Source organism: Orcinus orca, chromosome 17, assembly GCF_937001465.1.
Source record: "Orcinus orca chromosome 17, mOrcOrc1.1, whole genome shotgun sequence".
NCBI lineage: Eukaryota > Metazoa > Chordata > Mammalia > Artiodactyla > Delphinidae > Orcinus > Orcinus orca.
In genome coordinates this window covers 47,649,183-47,667,260 of record NC_064575.1, presented here as the reverse complement: position 1 = coordinate 47,667,260, position 18,078 = coordinate 47,649,183, and the positions used below count along the sequence as shown (strand labels likewise).

General features: G+C 37.7%; 1 pseudogene; it reads right to left on the bottom strand.

Annotated features, from left to right (window-relative positions):
• Positions 1–1,732: 1,732 nt before the first annotated feature.
• On the bottom strand, positions 1,733–3,937 carry LOC101283508 (heat shock cognate 71 kDa protein-like; annotated as a pseudogene).
• Between the last annotated feature and the right edge of the window lie 14,141 nt (positions 3,938–18,078).

Here is an 18,078-nt window from a genome sequence, read left to right as displayed (position 1 = left end):
TATTTTCCAATAACATTTGATAAGAATTAGTTAAAGGATTGCTAGTTAAGTTTTTATTGGCACAACGGCCAAAAGCACAATCTTAGGAACTGGATGCAGGGCAAATTCTAAAGTGGGGTCAATGTCTTGCCCTTGTCTCACCCTGCCTCTTACCAGCCTGCCATGCTGTCCAAGCCCATTAAGCCTTTGCTTGCAATGAGACCTGTAAGGAAGACCCCTTATTAGCTCTTTGACACAGGTGCCTATTTCACCAATAGGGTGGGGTGGTGGGGAGCTGAGAAGGGAAGGTCTAAGAGACAAATGACTGCCTCATTATGACAAAATTCCAGAACAAAGCAAAAAATTGCATACTCCTTTGACGATAAATTTTGGTGCAGTTATTGTTCCCACATTCTAAAGTTGCTAATCTGCATCTCTTTAATTAATCCAAAACTTTATGAGAACTTAACAGGCTAAGAAAGACTGTTCTAAGCTCTTTAAGGAAAAGTCTAAAGTTTGCAGAATTGGAGTAAAGTGAAGGACTGGACCTAGAAGTTATCATATTGAGTGAAGTAAGTCAGACAGAGAAAGACAAATATATGATATCACATATGTGGTGTATAAAAAAATGATACAGATGAACTTATTTACAAAACAGAAATAGACTCACCAACAGAGAAAACAAACTTATGGTTACCAAAGGGGATAGTGGGGTGGGGTGGTGGGGTGATAAACTAGGAGTTTAGGATTAACATATACACACTACTGTATATAAAATAGGTTAACAACAAAAACCTACTGTATAGCACAGGGAACTATTTTCAACATCTTGTAATAACCTGTAATGGAAAGAATCTGAAAAAGTATATATATATGTATATATGTATGTATATACATGCATAACTGAACAGTCTTTGCTGTATACCTGAAACTAATGCAGCATTATAAATTAACTATACTTTGATCTTAAAGAAAGGTAAAAAAAAAAAAAAAAGACTGACATAAGTGCAGAACACAGAGACTGTGAATTGTATGGAAAGAACAGGAACATATGGCCAGAAGACCTGGTTTCCAGTCCCAGTGTGTCTTCTTTCTATCTTGGGGGATCTAGGGCCATTTACTTGGCCTCCTGGAGTCTCAGTTCCCTCATCTACAAAATCTTGAACATCTCATGGGGTGGTTGTGAAGTATACAAAAGCTTACTGAGTGGTGGTCATGAGCTTGGGGAATGAATCCCTTTTCTTTTCACAAGAAAGCTTCCTGTCCTGTCCTGTCCTGTCCTCTTCTCTCCCCTTCCATCCCATCCCTCTTCCTCCTCCTACTTTCCTCCTCCTTCACCTGGCCATACTTAACAGTCTTGGAGAAGGGGCTGGCCACACCAGAAAGATCAACTTATGGTTTAGGGTGGGGACTTTGGGTGATATGGTATCAGTGGACCTAGAGATTGACTTTATCCATGTGGGCAATCAATCAATCAACTATGCTTATTTAATGAAGCCTCAATACAGTTCTGGACACAGAGGTTCAGCTGAGCTTCCAGGGGTGGCAACACTCAGTGAGTATTGTCACACAGCAATACTGGGACCTCCTGAAGACAATGGAAATGTCACAATTGGGACTCTCCTAGACTCTGCCATATGCAGCTCTTCTTTTGGCTGATTTTAATGTATTCTTTCCCTGTAGTAAATGCAACTGTGGATATAATAGATTTCATTGAGCTTGTGAGTCTTTTTTTTTTATGGTGCCCATTTTAAATACAGTTTTATTTAAGACATTGCATTTTCCATTTACAATACAGTGCTTGTAAAGTGCAATGTTATTTCCTTTCCTTGTGCACACATTCCATGTTCAAGTATCAAGAATGTCCAGTTTACTACAGCAGCTCAACTTTAAAACTGCCATGGAATTTGCTACAAATTTGGGTCCTTTAATGTTGTGTGGAACAATGCTAAACCTATGCTAGGCTGGCTTAATCAACCTCTTCAATGGTGGGCCCAGAGGAGGCACCACCAGACGGTGGAGCTCCACCACCAGGGAAGCCCCCGGGCATTCCTCCTGGCATTCCTCCTGGCATGCCTCCTGCGCTCTGGTACAGCTTGGTAATGATGGGGTTGCAGACTTTTTCCAGCTCCTTCTGCTGATGTTCAAATTCTTCCTTCTCTGCAGTCTGGTTCTTATCAAGTCAGTTGATTATTTCATTACACTTATCAAGAATCTTCTGTTTGTCCTCATCATTAATCTTGCCTTGAAGTTTCTCATCCACAACAGTAGCTTTCATGCTGAAAGCATAGGATTCAAGAGAATTCTTTGAAGACACCTTATCCCGCTGCTTCTCATCTTCAGCTTTATACTTCTCTGCTTCCTGAACCATACGTTCAATGTCTTCTTTGCTCAAACAGCCCTTGTCATTAGTGATGGCAATCCTATTCTCTCTTCCTGTGTTCTTATCCACAGCAGAGACATTGAGGATGACATTGGCATCAATATCAAAAGTGACTTCAATCTGAGGAACACCACGGGCAGCAGGCGGTAAGCCTGTGAGTTCAAACTTGCCAAGCATATTGTTATCTTTTGTCATGGCATGCTCATCTTCATAAACCTGAATGAGTACACCAGGCTGGTTGTCCGAGTAGGTTGTGAAGGTCTGCGTCTGCTTGGTGGGAATGGTGGTGTTGCGTTTGATGAGGACAGTCATGACTCCACCAGCAGTTTCAATTCCAAGGGAAAGAGGAGTGACATCCAACAGCAGCAAGTCTTGAACGTTTTCAGATTTGTCTCCAGATAGAATGGCTGCCTGGAGAGCTGCACCATAAGCAACAGCCTCATCAGGGTTGATGTTCTTATTCAGTTCTTTCCCATTGAAGAAATCCTGTAGAAGTTTCTGAATCTTGGGGATGCGGGTTGAACCACCCACCAGGACAGTATCATGGATCTGAGACTTGTCTAGCCTGGCATCCCGAAGGGCTTTCTCCACAGGGTCCAGTATGCCACGGAACAGGTCAGCATTCAGTTCTTCAAATCAGGCACAGGTAATTAAGATGTAGAAGTCGATTCCTTCAAAGAGGGAATCAATCTCAATACTAGCCTGGGTGTTGGAAGAGAGAGTGTGCTTAGCACACTTACAAGCAGTACGAAGGCGACGGACAGCCCTCTTGTTCTCACTGATGTCCTTCTCGTGCTTGCGCTTAAATTCTGCAATAAGATGGTTGACCATCCAGTTGTCAAAGTCTTCTCCACGTAAGTGGGTATCTCCAGCTGTAGATTTGACCTCAAAGATTCCATTCTCAATAGTGAGGATTGACACATCAAAAGTGCCACCACCTAAATCAAAGATCAGCACATTTCTTTCTGCTCCAACATTTTTGTCTAAGCCATAGGCAATAGCAGCAGCAGTCGGTTCGTTGATTCTAAGTACATTGAGCCCAGCAATAGTTCCAGCATCTTTGGTAGCCTGACGCTGAGAATCATTAAAGTAAGCGGGTACTGTGACAACAGCATTGGTAACAGTCTTCCTAAGGTAGGCTTCTGCTATTTCCTTCATCTTTGTCAAAACCATGGATGACACCTCCTCTGGATAAAAACCTTTTGTCTCTCCCTTGTATTCTTCTTGAACCTTAGGCCTGCCTGCATCATTCACCACCATGAAGGGCCAATGCTTCATATCAGACTGGACAACAGCATCATCAAATCTTTGTCCAGTGAGGGGTTTGGCATCAAACACCGTGTTGGTGGGATTCATTGCAACTTGATTGTTTGCAACATCACCGATCAATCGTTCGGTATCAGTAAAGGTGACATAGCTAGGTGTAGTTCGGTTCCCCTGATCATTGGCAATTATTTCCACCTTTCCATGCTGGAAGACACCCACACAAGAATTGGTGGTGCCAAGATCAATGCCAACTGCAGGTCCCTTAGACATGGTTGCTGGAGCACAGGCCCGGGTCCACTGGAGGAGAAAACAGCAACCTATAGAGCTGCCGTCGCGTTCAGCGAGCTGTGAGTCTTTCTAGTGAATTATGGAATCTGAGGATGGTTTTGGGAAACCCTCAAACTTAGTTGTTTTCAGAAATGAGGATGATCTTCTCTCTAACTTTGTAGTTGGACCTTAACTCCTTGCCTTTGGAGTCAAAAGCCTTATTTAGCATTGGCAGTTGGGAGGAGTGTGCTCTTACCTTACAGTTTAGCTAACTCCAGGTACCATTCCCACTATTTATTACTTCTTCCTCAAAATTCTGAAAAAACCTTGTATCATCTTTGTCATCTTTCGTGATTTTGGTGATTTTGGGAATGGAAGAAAGAAAAGAAATATTTGTCAGGTACTTATTTGTTTTGAGCTGTGGGTGAAATGCCATTGAAATTGTGCAGTTTAACTTCCTTCAGGGAGATGTAAAGAAAAGTTTGCCCTTGTTACTTGTATGGTTAATTCGCTCCACAAATGCTTGTGTCCAGGCATTGTTCTAAATGCTTTATGTGTATTAACTCATTTGATATAATGACCGTTGAGTCATTATATGACTCAAAAGACTTTATTATTATTATTTCCATCATCACACAAGTGAGCAAACTGGGGCCACGGCAATGAAATAACCTGCATAAGCTCCCACAGCCAACAAATGATTGAGCCAGGCAGAAACTCAGGCTCCAGAACTGTAGCCCCTTTGTTATTGAGGCTGTGGATTAAAAATCTCGAGTCTTAGATTAAAAGACGCCAAGTCTAGTGGGGAAGACAGACTCATAAGCAAACAATAATATTATCATACAAGTTCTACAATAGAGTGCAGAAGTGGGAGGAATAAATCTGAGTTGCTTCAACTGGAAAATTGAGATAGATTTTACTTAGCCCTCTTCCTTGTGCTTCAGAACCAGTCCACCTCCACATCTGTCAATTCTACCCTCTACCTCACCCCAAATTATCTGGAAGCAGTTCTTTGTTGCGAATATCTTTTCCCAGACTGTAATTTGTCCTTTAACTTTGTCTGCGATGTCTTTTGTTAGACAGAAGTCTGAAAATTTAATTTAAAATATTTTTTATATCACCCTACTACAAGTAATAAAGACATTATATTTTCTTCCAAAAATAAAAAAAAAATTGTTCTTCACATTTAGGTGTTAGGTACACCATTTGTTAGATCTTGAATTTACTTTTGTGCATTGCATGTGCTAAGAATACCGTTTTATATTTTTTCCCCTTATAACATTGGCTCAGCTCCAATGATCTGCAATCCATGTATTTATGGTCTATTTCTGGGTTTTCTATTCTGGTCCTTTGGTGTGTCCATTTTCACAGTAAAAAACACACTTAACTCACAAACATAATTTTACAACAGCAAATTTAACACAAAATAAATAAATGTAATTTTATAATAATATAGATATAATAAAAATATCATAATTATAACTTTATGTTAAAGCTTTATATTAGATAGAACAAATGTTCCTATCTTGCTCTTAAAAATTATCTTGGTTATTCTGGTCCTTTTCCTTGAGAGAGGACAGCTTAAGAAATGTATCAACATATCAGAGACTCACACACATCCACACATACACAAATGTGTTGAATTTTGATCGATGTTCCATTGATTTTATAGATTAACTATTTGGGAGATTTATAATTTTACAATATTGGATCTTCCTGTCTTTGAACATGGTATTCCACTTATTTCAGGCTTCCTTAATGTTTTCCAATAGTTTTCTAATTTTCTCCATATAGTTTGTGTACACCATTTTTTCGACTTTTTTTTTCTGTAGGTAACTTATTGTTATCTTAAAGTTACCTCTGTACACCGTATGTTTTTTGACTAATGTTTACTAACAGTTAGATATTGGTATAAAGAAATGCAATTGATTTTTATATGTCATTCTATATCTAGCTCCCTTACTCAGCTCTCTGATTAAAACTGATAACTTGCTTATCAATTGCTTTGAGTTTTAAATATAAATGTTTTCTGTGAATTACGGTTATCTTATTTTTATTTTTCTAATCCCTATGCTTCTTATTTCTTTTTAGTTTCTTATTGCTTTGGTTAAGACCTCCAGTGCAAAATCAAAGAGAAGCAGAGGTAAAGGGTGCCATGATTTCCTCCTGCTGGTGTTACACCTTGTACAATCCCCTCTCCTTGAGTGTAGGTGGGACCTGGCACTTGCTTCTAGACAATAGAATCTGGTTAACTAAATTAACTTAGTTAATTATTTTAGTTAATTGATATAGTAGTTAATTTTAGTCAATTAAAAAGTTCTTGAGGAGAATTTAAAATTAAAAAATTCTCCTTGTGAGTTTGAAGACATAAGCTGCCATGTTGTTGTGAGATGGTCACATAGGAAGGAATTGCATGTGGTCTATAGGAGTTGAGACTGTACTTAGCCAGTAAGAAAATGGAACCTCAGTCACACAACTGTTAAAATATGTAATCTCACTTCATTGTGGTGTGTAATTCTTTTTATTTATTATTGGATTCGATTTGTTAATATTTCATTGAAAAATTTTGCATCATATTTATGAGGGCTGTAGTTTTCCTTCCTTGTAATGTCTTTGTCTGGTTTTGGTATTAGGGTAATACCTGCTTCATAGAATGAGTTAGGAAGTATTCCTTCTGCTTCTATTCTCTGAAAGAGATTTAGTATAATTTCCTCCATAAATGTTTGGTAGAATTCACTAGGAAACACATCTGGGCATGGTACTTTCAGTTTGGGAAGTTTATTAATTATTGGTTCAATTTTTTTAATGGATATAGGCCTGTTCAGTCTGTTTTCCCTTGTGTGAGTTTTAGATTGTATCTTTTAAGGAATTGGTCCACTTCATCTAGGTTATCTAATTTCTGGAGATAGAGTAGTTAATAGTATTTCTTTATTATTATTTAATTTCCGTGGGATCTATAGTGATGTCTCCTCTTACATCTCTGTTATTAGTAATTTGTGTCTTCTCTCTTTTTCCTTCCTTAGTCTGGCTAGAGACTTATCAAAGAACTATTGATCTTTTCAAAGAACATTTTTTGTTTTCATTTATTGTGTCTCTACTTTTAATAATTATTAAGTAGTAGTTTCTTTCATTCTTTCTAAATCAGTCTTGAATTTCTTTTAAAAGCCCAAACTTAGTGTGAATTTAGCACTTGTGTTTTTGTTGTCAAACATATGCAGAAGCCTGCCTGCAATTTATACTCATATAGTTCTCATGTGCACAAATGATTCAGTGGTCACATTATGTATTTAAATACTCACCTCCTAATCCCTAAGGCACTGACTTCACTTAAAGTTGCTATAATATCTAATTAATCTTTGTAATATCCTTCATTTTGAGCTCAAATAATTTTTTTTTTCTGGCTAAGAACCAGTTTAAGAGATGTGACCAAAATGTACCTTGTCATAAGCAGGGGTGTCTAAAATACATGTCATATTTTCAATAATGGACTTAGCTCACAAAATGATCATCTCTGCCACATCACTTTTTAAGACTCGAGAGAAAATAATAGGAGTATGCTGTCTGCTGTCCAGCACCTGATTATTGAACAAATAATGTTCCAAGTATGTCATTTATCACAGAAGTAATTTTTTAAAAAACTTTATATGCTACTGAGTTCCCTGAAATCTACTATATAATTGAATATCTTAATTTTTCCTCCCAGAAAGAGCCCTTAGAGATTATTTAATTCAATCCCCTCCTTTTATGTTTAAGGAAATAGTGTCAGAGGAATAAATGATGTGCTCCAGACCATAGAGCTGAAGCCTGATTAGGTTTCCCTCGCCCTAAGCTCTGCTCATTAAGGAGCCCTGAATAAGTCTTAACTGTGACTAACCTGTCCCCATGCATGTTGCTTTACCTGAAGGAAGTGTGGGGTTTCCAGGGTTAGCTGCTGGTATGCACGCTTGTAATCAGTGCATAGGAGTAGCTGCTGCCATAGAGCATGTGCCACATACAGCCTGTCCTTCTTCATAAGAAAAGTTCTTGGAACTGAATTCCTATGTTCCAACTTGATTCTCAAATACTTGCAATTTTGCAGTACTGGTTGATAGGACCATGAACTTTGTTCCTAGAAGATTCGAGCTCTTCAAAAGGAATTTCAACCAGGCCAACGTGTTCATCATATTGTCTGGTGTTTTTAATAATGGGTGATAAAGACCTTTTCTAAGTGAAATCTCAGCTTGACCTGAGATTTTGGTATTGTCTGGTTTGTCTGGTTTTGGTATTAGGGTAATACCTGCTTCATAGAACCAGACAAAACCTGTCTCAATGCCCTGTCTCATTGTCATTTGAGACAATGCCCTGTCTCAAATGCCCTGTGAGCACATGTACCACATCTGCAATTTTGCTGGATCCTATAGAGAGTCTAAAACTGATACAGCCCTGTTCATCTTCTCTTTCATTTAACAACCAGAACTGAAGAGTCTGGCAAAAGAAGAACTCCTTTAAGATTTTCCCTTGCCAGTCATCTGTGTCCTCTTGTTCTGGGTCTTGTACGTAGGAACTTTTTGGACAAAGAACCACAGACCAACAAATTTCAGAAGGCATTTTCCTGATATGATTCCTGGGCATGCTCTGATAACTTACCCCAAACACTTATTGGGCAATGGGGCTCAGCTCCTGAGTTCTAGTCCTGTAATTGACAAAGCCAAACTTCTGTTGTGTCCCACATGTTGCTGTGGCTGTCCTTTTTTTTTTTTTTTTGTGTGGTATGCGGGCCTCTCTCTGTTGGCCTCTCACGTTGAGGAGCACAGGCTCTGGACGCGCAGGCTCAGCGGCCATGGCTCACGGGCCCAGCCGCTCCGCGGCATGCAGGATCTTCCCAGACCGGGGCATGAACCCGTGTCCCCTGCATCGTCATGCGGACTCTCAACCACTGCGCCACCAAGGAAGCCCTGTGGCTGTCCATTTTTATAGAATAACTGCTCCTCAATGCCTAATTTCATGGTTTCCTCTGCTGTAAATAACCACAGAGGAGAAGAATCTAAAGCAAATACAGTAAGGCTGCTTGTTTTGACCAAATTGACAATTAATTAATTCCACCTGCTAGAAGTTGCAGTCAACATCTGCAGCAAGAGCAGCATCTTCTGGATGAACAGAAGAAATGAAAAAAGTGGGGAATGGGTCTGAGATCTTGGTGCATAGGCTTCATGGCTGTGTATCCAGGGACTGATATTTATTTCCAGGTTTATGTAAGAAACTCTCAGACAATAAGAGCTAAACAGCACTCGTGTATGGGAGAGTAGGAGGAAAGCTTTAATTACATCTATCTTCAAATGCAAGATGGAGATGGAAATCTCAGCACCTGGTATATTTCAGAAAGCGTGGGACGAATGGCCACCTCCATTGTGTTCATGTGTATGCCTTTCAAGAGAACCACATTTCCAGCAGGAGTTCCTGTGAACATGAAAGAATCCACAGGAGAGGATTCCTTTCCCATAGCATGTGTGCATGTGAGTGACATTGAACTTGAATTGAGAATGGAGGCTGAAAAGGCAAGACAACAAGATCGAAGAGGAGCTATGCCAAAGCTGGATATGGCTGACTGTTTATGACAGTGAGATCACCACTCCCCTTCCACACTGCCTTCATTAGCCTCTAATAATTGTAGATGCATCTCCTGGGAGAAATTTCTCTTTTTTATTTATAATTCCAATTGATTGAGAGACTGAACACATACACACATGCACACACACAGCATCTCCTCTCATTACAGAGAAGCTCATTCTCATGGCCTCCACCTTTGGGGCAGGGACGGTGATGCCTCAGCTTCCTGGTGAACCTTACTCATGCTGTGTGGTGGCCTTGTGCTCTGTCCCTGTGGAGCAACTGCTGCGTAGCAGTGCATAATTCTTGGGGCCATGACTTGTTTTTCTTTCATTTATTTTACTTCCTATATTCTTCCTTAAATGAAGAAAAAAATCTTGGCATATGGCCTATCTTAAAAAAAAGCTGTTCTGGTTTCCATTTCTAAGAGAATTTTGGCAGTAAAAGTCACAGTGCTGGATATTTTACTGCATGTATCAATCAAACACTGTGCATATGGAAACAGTCCTATCTAGATAAACCCTCAGAGCAATCACTGTTCACAAGAAGCCATTTTAGAAAAAGGATTTTCTAACCCCAAGTGTAGCAAAAAATAAACCTATAAGGAATGGGAAAGAGGAATGTTTCAATGACTGAGAGGAATGATACACTTTTCTAGTTCATAAAAATAAAGACGGTCACTCGGTGGCAGTCAGGTTTGATAAATCTTATTTTTAAAATCAGGAATCCACTGTTTGCAAATCCAGACACCAAATTCAAACCATTTTAATAAAAAAAAAGGGGGATTTATTTTAAACATTCTTGGTTCTCTCAGGGAATTTAAGGAAGAATTGAAGACTCCAGCTATAGAAATTGCCGGGATGCAGATGGGACCCCTTTACAACTGGAACAACCTCTCATGCTGCTGCTTGGCTTTCTCCATGGGGCAGAAACAGTGGCATGAGTTTCCCTCTTCACCAATGAGAAGAGACTGATCTAACTCCTTCTGTCCCAAGTCCAAATGTGCAGTGTGGGACTTGCTGGCACAGTTTGATACGGGTGCTCACCTCAGAACAACCTGCTGTAGCAGGAAAGATGGGACACTAGATGGGCCTCACTGGGATCTGGTGCCCACCTCTGGGTCAGTTGACTCGGTGCAAGGTGGGGGTCATACTGCACTTAGATGGAAGTTCCCTTGATAGCCCTGTGGATCCAGGAAAGACTGAGCAGAAAATACCATAGGTGTTGTGTACACAGCTCAACACTATTTGGAGAACTGCCTTTTAGTGCTTGTTTTCCTTACAACTTTGCTGATTATAGGAAAATAATGTTTCCTCAACTTAGTGTGGAATGGAACCCACATTTGTGTTGGTGCCTGGGGGATATTTTTGGCCCTAAGAGGTTAGGCTCACACTCTCCCCAGAGTGAGCTCTGATGGCATTAAATATAGGCCTTAGTAAGAACCAGATACAAATGGATGTTAGCCAACATCATGGCTTGAAGAGTATTGTGTTTCTTCTAATTAAATGTTCTTAGGCAGCAGCTGGGCTGAGAAAATGCTCGAATCAAAGATCAGCATCTTAGAGTATGCTGATTTTCATTGAACTGTGAGCTGGGATTCATTGCCACACACCTCTTCCTGTCACTTGTGAGTTACTGCTCTCTGCTGTTTCCATCTTTATAAAGTGTGGTCAATATGGCACATTCTCAACACACTCCATTCCCCTTATGACTCTATGCAAACAAGGATGGGCACATTGGTATAAACATTTGAAAGCTTCTCATCCCTAACTTGAAGATTATCAGGGTGACTGGTTAATAATTCCCAATTTGCTTTATTATAGGAACATTCATTAGAATTATCGAAAGCAATGAAATATTCTAATAATGTCAGCAGGAATACTGGTCAAGGTCTTCTATTCTGTAGGAAGAATTTGCATTAACCTAATCACATATAGAATTCTTAAAGATATAGCAAGGTTGGGAAGAAATACATTGGGAATTCCCAACTACTTCTACTGCCTACATTCACAGGCAATGCAATCACACTTCTGAGGAGGAAGTGGACAATCAGAGGCACGTGAATCAACAAAGGAAAAAAGTCAACAAATACCTTGTGAAAATATTATGTAATATAAGAAATGGTAAATTGTTCATTAAAGATAAAAAGACAAAAATTTGTGTAAGATAAAAACAGTTAACTAAAGGGATCCAAAGTACACTTTTGAAAGCATCTGTTTTGTGTTCTCAATAAAATTCTCAAAAACATGTCCTCTATCAAACAAAAGAGGAAAGAAAAGATGATGAGACAATAGACTAAGATGAAAAGAGAGCTGCTTAGGCTGTAGGAAGAGATTTAAAAGGCTCAATGAGATAAAGGTAGTAAAGAAATTTAGATGCTTCATACATTTTTAACTTGATATCATAAATTTAAACAGTTGCAAAGGATCTACTTTATACAGCATTATGAACGTTGGTATTTCAAAACAAAGATATGTCATCATTATTTAAATTGTGTCCAATGTACTCTAAATGGCTTAATTATTTCTATAATGACCGTTATCTTCTTTAAAAAAATCGTTGAACATGCTCATCTTTAACAGGTGAAAATTTAAAGTATTTCCTCCCACTTTCATTTCACTTTTCCTTTCTCTATAGGGTTTATATTAATATAACATAATTTACACATGGATTTTTTTAATCACACTTCATATTTTCAACACCAGGAATACGAATATATATTTAAATGTAAACATTAAAAATTTTTCTATAACCACAGGCTCTGAAAGTTACACAAATTTTTTTCTAGTTTGAGCTGTCATTAAATTGTTGGTTTCCAACTGATCAAAATAATATAAATGTATCACACATTTTAACAGTATCATATATGAAGTATCACATATGGAGTATGATTTTATGGGAATGCAGTTCTTAAAGAGATGGTTAAGGCTATTTATCTTTTTGTCAATCAGTTCATATGATCATGGATGACTGTTGCTTGTTTTTAGGATGATAAATGATTCAGTATCCATTCCATCTTTATTTGTATAGATGAAAACGAGGAGAACTCTTGTTTGCACAAATAGGAATAAAAGAATTTTTGTTATAGCAATGTCATGTATGCTTTCAATCCCTGCTGTCTTATACACTCAAAGTCACATAGCTACCAACCATCAAAACTTATTTGAATTATCTAGGATCTGATAAATCCATAATATCTTCTCATAATTTTGTTGAAGGCAAAAAATCAGAAACCATATGACATGCAACACTATGTGCTACCCAGTAATTCGAGTGCTTTCCTTTATCAACATCTACACCAGTATCTCAAACTGTCCCTTTGTCACCCTGGAGGTTTTTATTTTTTTATTTTATTTTTTAAACATCTTTGTTGGGGTATAATTGCTTTACAATGATGTGTTAGTTTCTGCTTTATAACAAAGTGAATCAGTTATACATATACATATGTTCCCATATCTCTTCCCTCTTGCGTCTCCCTCCCTCCCACCCTCCCTATCCCACCCCTCCAGGTGGTCACAAAGCACCGAGCTGATATCCCTTTGTCATGCGGCTGCTTCCCACTAGGTATCTACCTTACGTTTGTTAGTATATATATGTCCATGCCTCTCTCTCGCCCTGTCACCCTGGAGGTTTTTAAACCCTAGGCCAATGAGCCTGTTTCAGTTACTATTGCTGCATAACTTCCCTCAAACTCAGAGACATAAAACAACCACTTTGTTGTGTTTACAAATTCTGTGGATAAGGAATTTGATCAATGTGTAGTAAGGTCTTATTTCTCCTCCATGATGTCTGGGTCTTCAGATGAGAAGAACCAAAGGTTTGGATGACTTTAAGGCTTGGGACTGGAATTATCTGGAATTTCCTTGACTTCTATGTTCAGTGCTGGGCTGGATGACTAAAGGCTGAGCTCCGTTGAAACCATCCATCAGACGGCTCACATGTAGCCTCTCCATGTGGCTTGGGCTACAACATCATGGCCAGAGCAGTGAGAATTCTTATAGGACTAAGGGCCAGGGCAAGTATTCCAGCAAACAAAACAGAAGCTTCATTGTCTTTTATCACCTAGCCCTGGAAGTCATCCCTTCTGTTGTACTCTATTGGTCAAATAGAGTCATAATCTAGCCCAGATCTAAAAGGAGGAGATAAAGACTCCACCTCTCTATGAAAGGAGTGTTGATGAACTTGTAGCCATTTTAAAAAACTGCCACAACACCTTATTAAGATTTGGATGAGTGAGAGATTTGTTTCTTTCCTAAAGTGGGAGAAAGGCAATTATGAAAAGGAAGAAAAACCTCATGATGTCTTGACAGTATGTCTTTTCCTAGGTAGATCAGTTTTAGGAAAATTTACATGTATAAGCTGAGCATCTGGAAATTGGTTCTGTTAAAGCTATTCTTCCCTCATATATATTGAAAAATCTTTCCATACAAGCAGGGTTATATGCACTACTGCAGTTTTGACAAAGCTGATTTGGATGTATTCTAGTATGGTTTTTAAATTACGCAAACATCTCACCATGAAATAAACAACAACAACAACACAAAAATTGCTTTAAAATAAAAGGAAAGAAGAAAGAAGCCTGGTATTGAATTTCTGTTTTGCAATACTAAATGCTAGAGGGCACGGGATTTCCCTGGCTGCCCAGTGGTTAAGACTCCATGCTCCCAATGCAGGGGACATGGGTTTGATCCCTGGTCAGGGAACTAAGATCCCGCATGCCACATGGCATGGCCAAAAAAACAAAACTAGGGGACGGTGAAACACTGAATACAGGACTTAAAAGGAAATGGTTGAGTTTCAAGCATTCTGTACTCAGCAAATTGTCACATAAGAAAGAAATTCCAAGGTAAGAAAGAGCTGAGAAAATAAATCATTTATGTATCTTCCAGAAATAAACACCCACAAACACTAATAGAAGATGTGTTTGAGCTTATCAAGTGAGTATAAGAATAAAATCTCAAGAATGGGGATATCAGGAATGATAGCTTTGGTGGTGGCTGCATAGCTTTTGAATCTTCATGAATCCCCACATAAAAATAGAGTATGTAGATAGAAAAGCAAAATTCATGGAAATAATTTACAGAAAAACTAGGTGACAAGATATCTCCAAAAACCAAATATAAGTGAGTGGTAATAAACCATCATAGCCACAGATTGTATGTTATCTACATCTGTGCTAGAGAGCAGAGGGATCTGTGAGTGGGAGAATGCATAGCCCAAGTCATTCACAGGGAGGCTAAGTCAGTTGATTTGAGAAAGTAGATAAATTGGGAAGGTTTTTGCCACCATGGTAATGGAGGAGTGGAAGAGGCTCACTGTAAGTCTAAAGTGGGTGAAGCAGGGTATCTCATGTAACCTCAAAACAGACCCACTAGGACTCCTTTTAGGCTAGGTCTCCACACCAAGGAGAAACTGTAGGGAGGAGAAATGTAGAGGCAATAGAGCCCGGGAGTATTTAAAAAGTGAGCCACCATATTTTAAAATATTATACAAAAACAATAGAAGAGGTTGTTTCGTGCAGCTAGAAGAGCCCTCTGAACCAAGCTTCCTTCTAAAAGTTCAGAAAAACTAAATTCACATGAAAATAAGCAACAGAAAAGTACTGAGGCCAAATTCCATGCAAAGTTATTATAGGAAAAAAAAGAGATTAAAAAGTAGAATAACATCCCACAGACAAAGAAAGCATGCCAGAGAGCCATGTTCAAAAAACAGATAAAACTGTAATGGGTTCTTTCAAAACAAACCAAAAGGATTAAGAAAGTGATACTGGCATGAAAGAATAACATTAATACTAATTAGAAAACCTAAGAAATGAGATGACAGATTCACTAAAGAATTAAAAACATAGGAAAAACATTTTAGAAATGACTAAAGTAGAAGGAAAATAAGAATGAATAAACACAACAAATGTCTAAGGTGAAATAAAACATGAAAAGGAGGAACCATCAAAATCAAGAGGAGGAAAGAGACAATAAAAAGGTTGAGAGAAAATGGTAAATATTGAAGATTGGAAAAGAAGATCCAAAATGCTGATAATAGGTGTCTCTGATGAAGGGAAGGAAAGGAAGAGAAAAATAATGAGGGCTATAATTCAAGGATATTTTGCTGAAATAAAATAATATTTTAAATAACATTTTGCAAGAGTACATTGTATACTTAAGAGGAACGACCAAGATACATTCTAGTAGAATTATTGAACATTTCAGATTAAAAAAAAAAGTTCTTTCAGTATCTAGGCAAAAATAGCAAGTAACTTACAAGGGAAATGAAACTAGATTATCACTGGACTTTTTGACACTAACACTTGTGTCAGAAAAAAATGAAGTAACATATTTAAGATAGTCAAAGAAAGAAAATATGAGCCAAGAATTTTATGTCCAAGAAAATTGGCTTTCAAATATAAAGGATACAGAAACTGTTATCAATGTTCAAGAACTCAGGAAATATTGTTCCCATGAGATTTTACTAAGGAATTTACCAGTAAACAAGCATCAGACAAGCAACATGTCTAGTGAAACCTTGACGTAAAGACTTGTAAATATTAAACGTCTATTTACTTGAAGAAATAAGACTAAATGAGGTTTAAAAGGAAGAAATTATAATATGCAATAGCTAAATTAGCTGAAAATACAGATATAATCCAATCATTTAAAAAATGGAGGAGAATACATGCAAACAAAATTTTTAACTGTTTTCAGGAATTATAATTGGTGGTGGTAATATTAAGTTGTTATTCTAAGACTGTTGTAAGTGAAGTGTGGATAAAGCAAATGAGTGTGCGATATTTTAATTCTATCATCACTTGTGTCTTTGAGAACTAGGATTCTCAGAGTGGAGTAAAGGAGATACAGATGTTATATAGAAGAGGTTAAACTAAAGTCTTGTAGATTTAAATTTGAATTAGAAATACCAATATGATCTTAAAAAGTATTTTAATATATGTAAAACATATAGATATAATTAAATATAAAATTATTTTATGTATCATGCTAAACAGCATGAAAACTGTCAAAGATTAGTAGAATGTAAAAAAAAAACTTTCATAGCTAATTAGAAGAGAATCCTACTAGTCAAAATTAGAACATTTTGAGCTTTTTAAAACCACTTTATTGAGAGATAATTAGCATAGAAAATTAAGTTTTATTAAAGACAAAAATTGTAATAGATCAAAACCCATCTAATATTTTTAAATCCATGGACTATTTTTTGACAAACAAATTGGTCACCTGCTGAGGATGACAGGGAACAAATTCATTAACTTGAAAACTGGGTGAATAAAATAAAAGAATCAAGAGTTTATCCTCTATGAACTGTTTCTCTGTATGAACTGTATTACAGAGTAATCAAATGGTGGATGAGGGGAAACACCTTCTTATAAAATTACTTCAGCTAATAAATGAAAACAAAATGTTAGAATTTAATGTTATCATACTTCAGCCTATAATGCTGATCATCAATGGCTATTATCATAAGAGGAGAGAAATCAGACATTACATGCCTCCGATTTTCTTACTAATGGGATTGAATTTGTCTCTGGATCTCTGCTCACATGCAGGAGACACAAAGGATCGAAAACATGTTGAACTGCTCCATGAGTATGTGATCAGCAAAAACAGGCTATGGGAAACTCTATAGTTTAAAATCTTTGGCTCTTCAACACGTTAATTGTAAGGAAAACAAAGAATGAAGGGGGAAAATGAAGTTTAAAAAGACTTAAAAGACAGATGGTGGACAAGACCAAAGGATGCACACTTGGGTGAGAAAATCCTAAAGGCATGCAAGAAAGTGATTATAAGAAAACTCTGGATGGAGTTATTTTTGGACTGTGACTAGAATGGGACATGTGGAGAGTTTTCTGGGGTATTAGACAAGGTACTGTTTCAATATTTGAGGTTTCTTTTAAACATCTTTATAGGAGTATAATTGCTTTACAATTATTTACAATTGCGGGACAGGAATAAAGATGCAGATGTAGAGAATAGACTTGAGGACATGAGGGGGGAGGGGAAGCTGAGATGAAGTGAGAGAGTAGCATTCACATGTATACACTACCAAATGTAAAATAGATAGCTAGTGGGAAGCAGCTGCATAGCACAGGGAGATCAGCTCAGTGCTTTATGATGACCTAGAGGGGTGGGATAGGGAGGGTGGGAGGGAGACATAAGAGGGAGGGGATATGAGGATATATGAATACATATAGCTGATTCACTTTATTATACAGCAGAAACAATCTTTGAGTCTTAAACATTGATACTTAGAGATACATAGGCTACTAGAATTTTGTACCTCTTACTCTCCCTTGCCTATTTCTTTCCTCCCGCTCGCTCCATCCCCTCTGGCAATCACCTGTGCATTCTCTGTATCTATAACTCTCTTTCTGTTTTGTTATGTTTCTTCATTTGTTTTGTTTCTTTAGATGACACATATAAGTGAAATCATGTGGTATTTGTCTTTGTCTGTCTGACTTATTTCACTTAGTATAGTACCCTCTAGTTCTATCCATTGCTGCAAATGGCATTATTTCATTCTTTTTCATGGTAAAGTAATATTTCATTGTATTACAGTATGTACATCTTCTTTATCCATTCATCTATTGA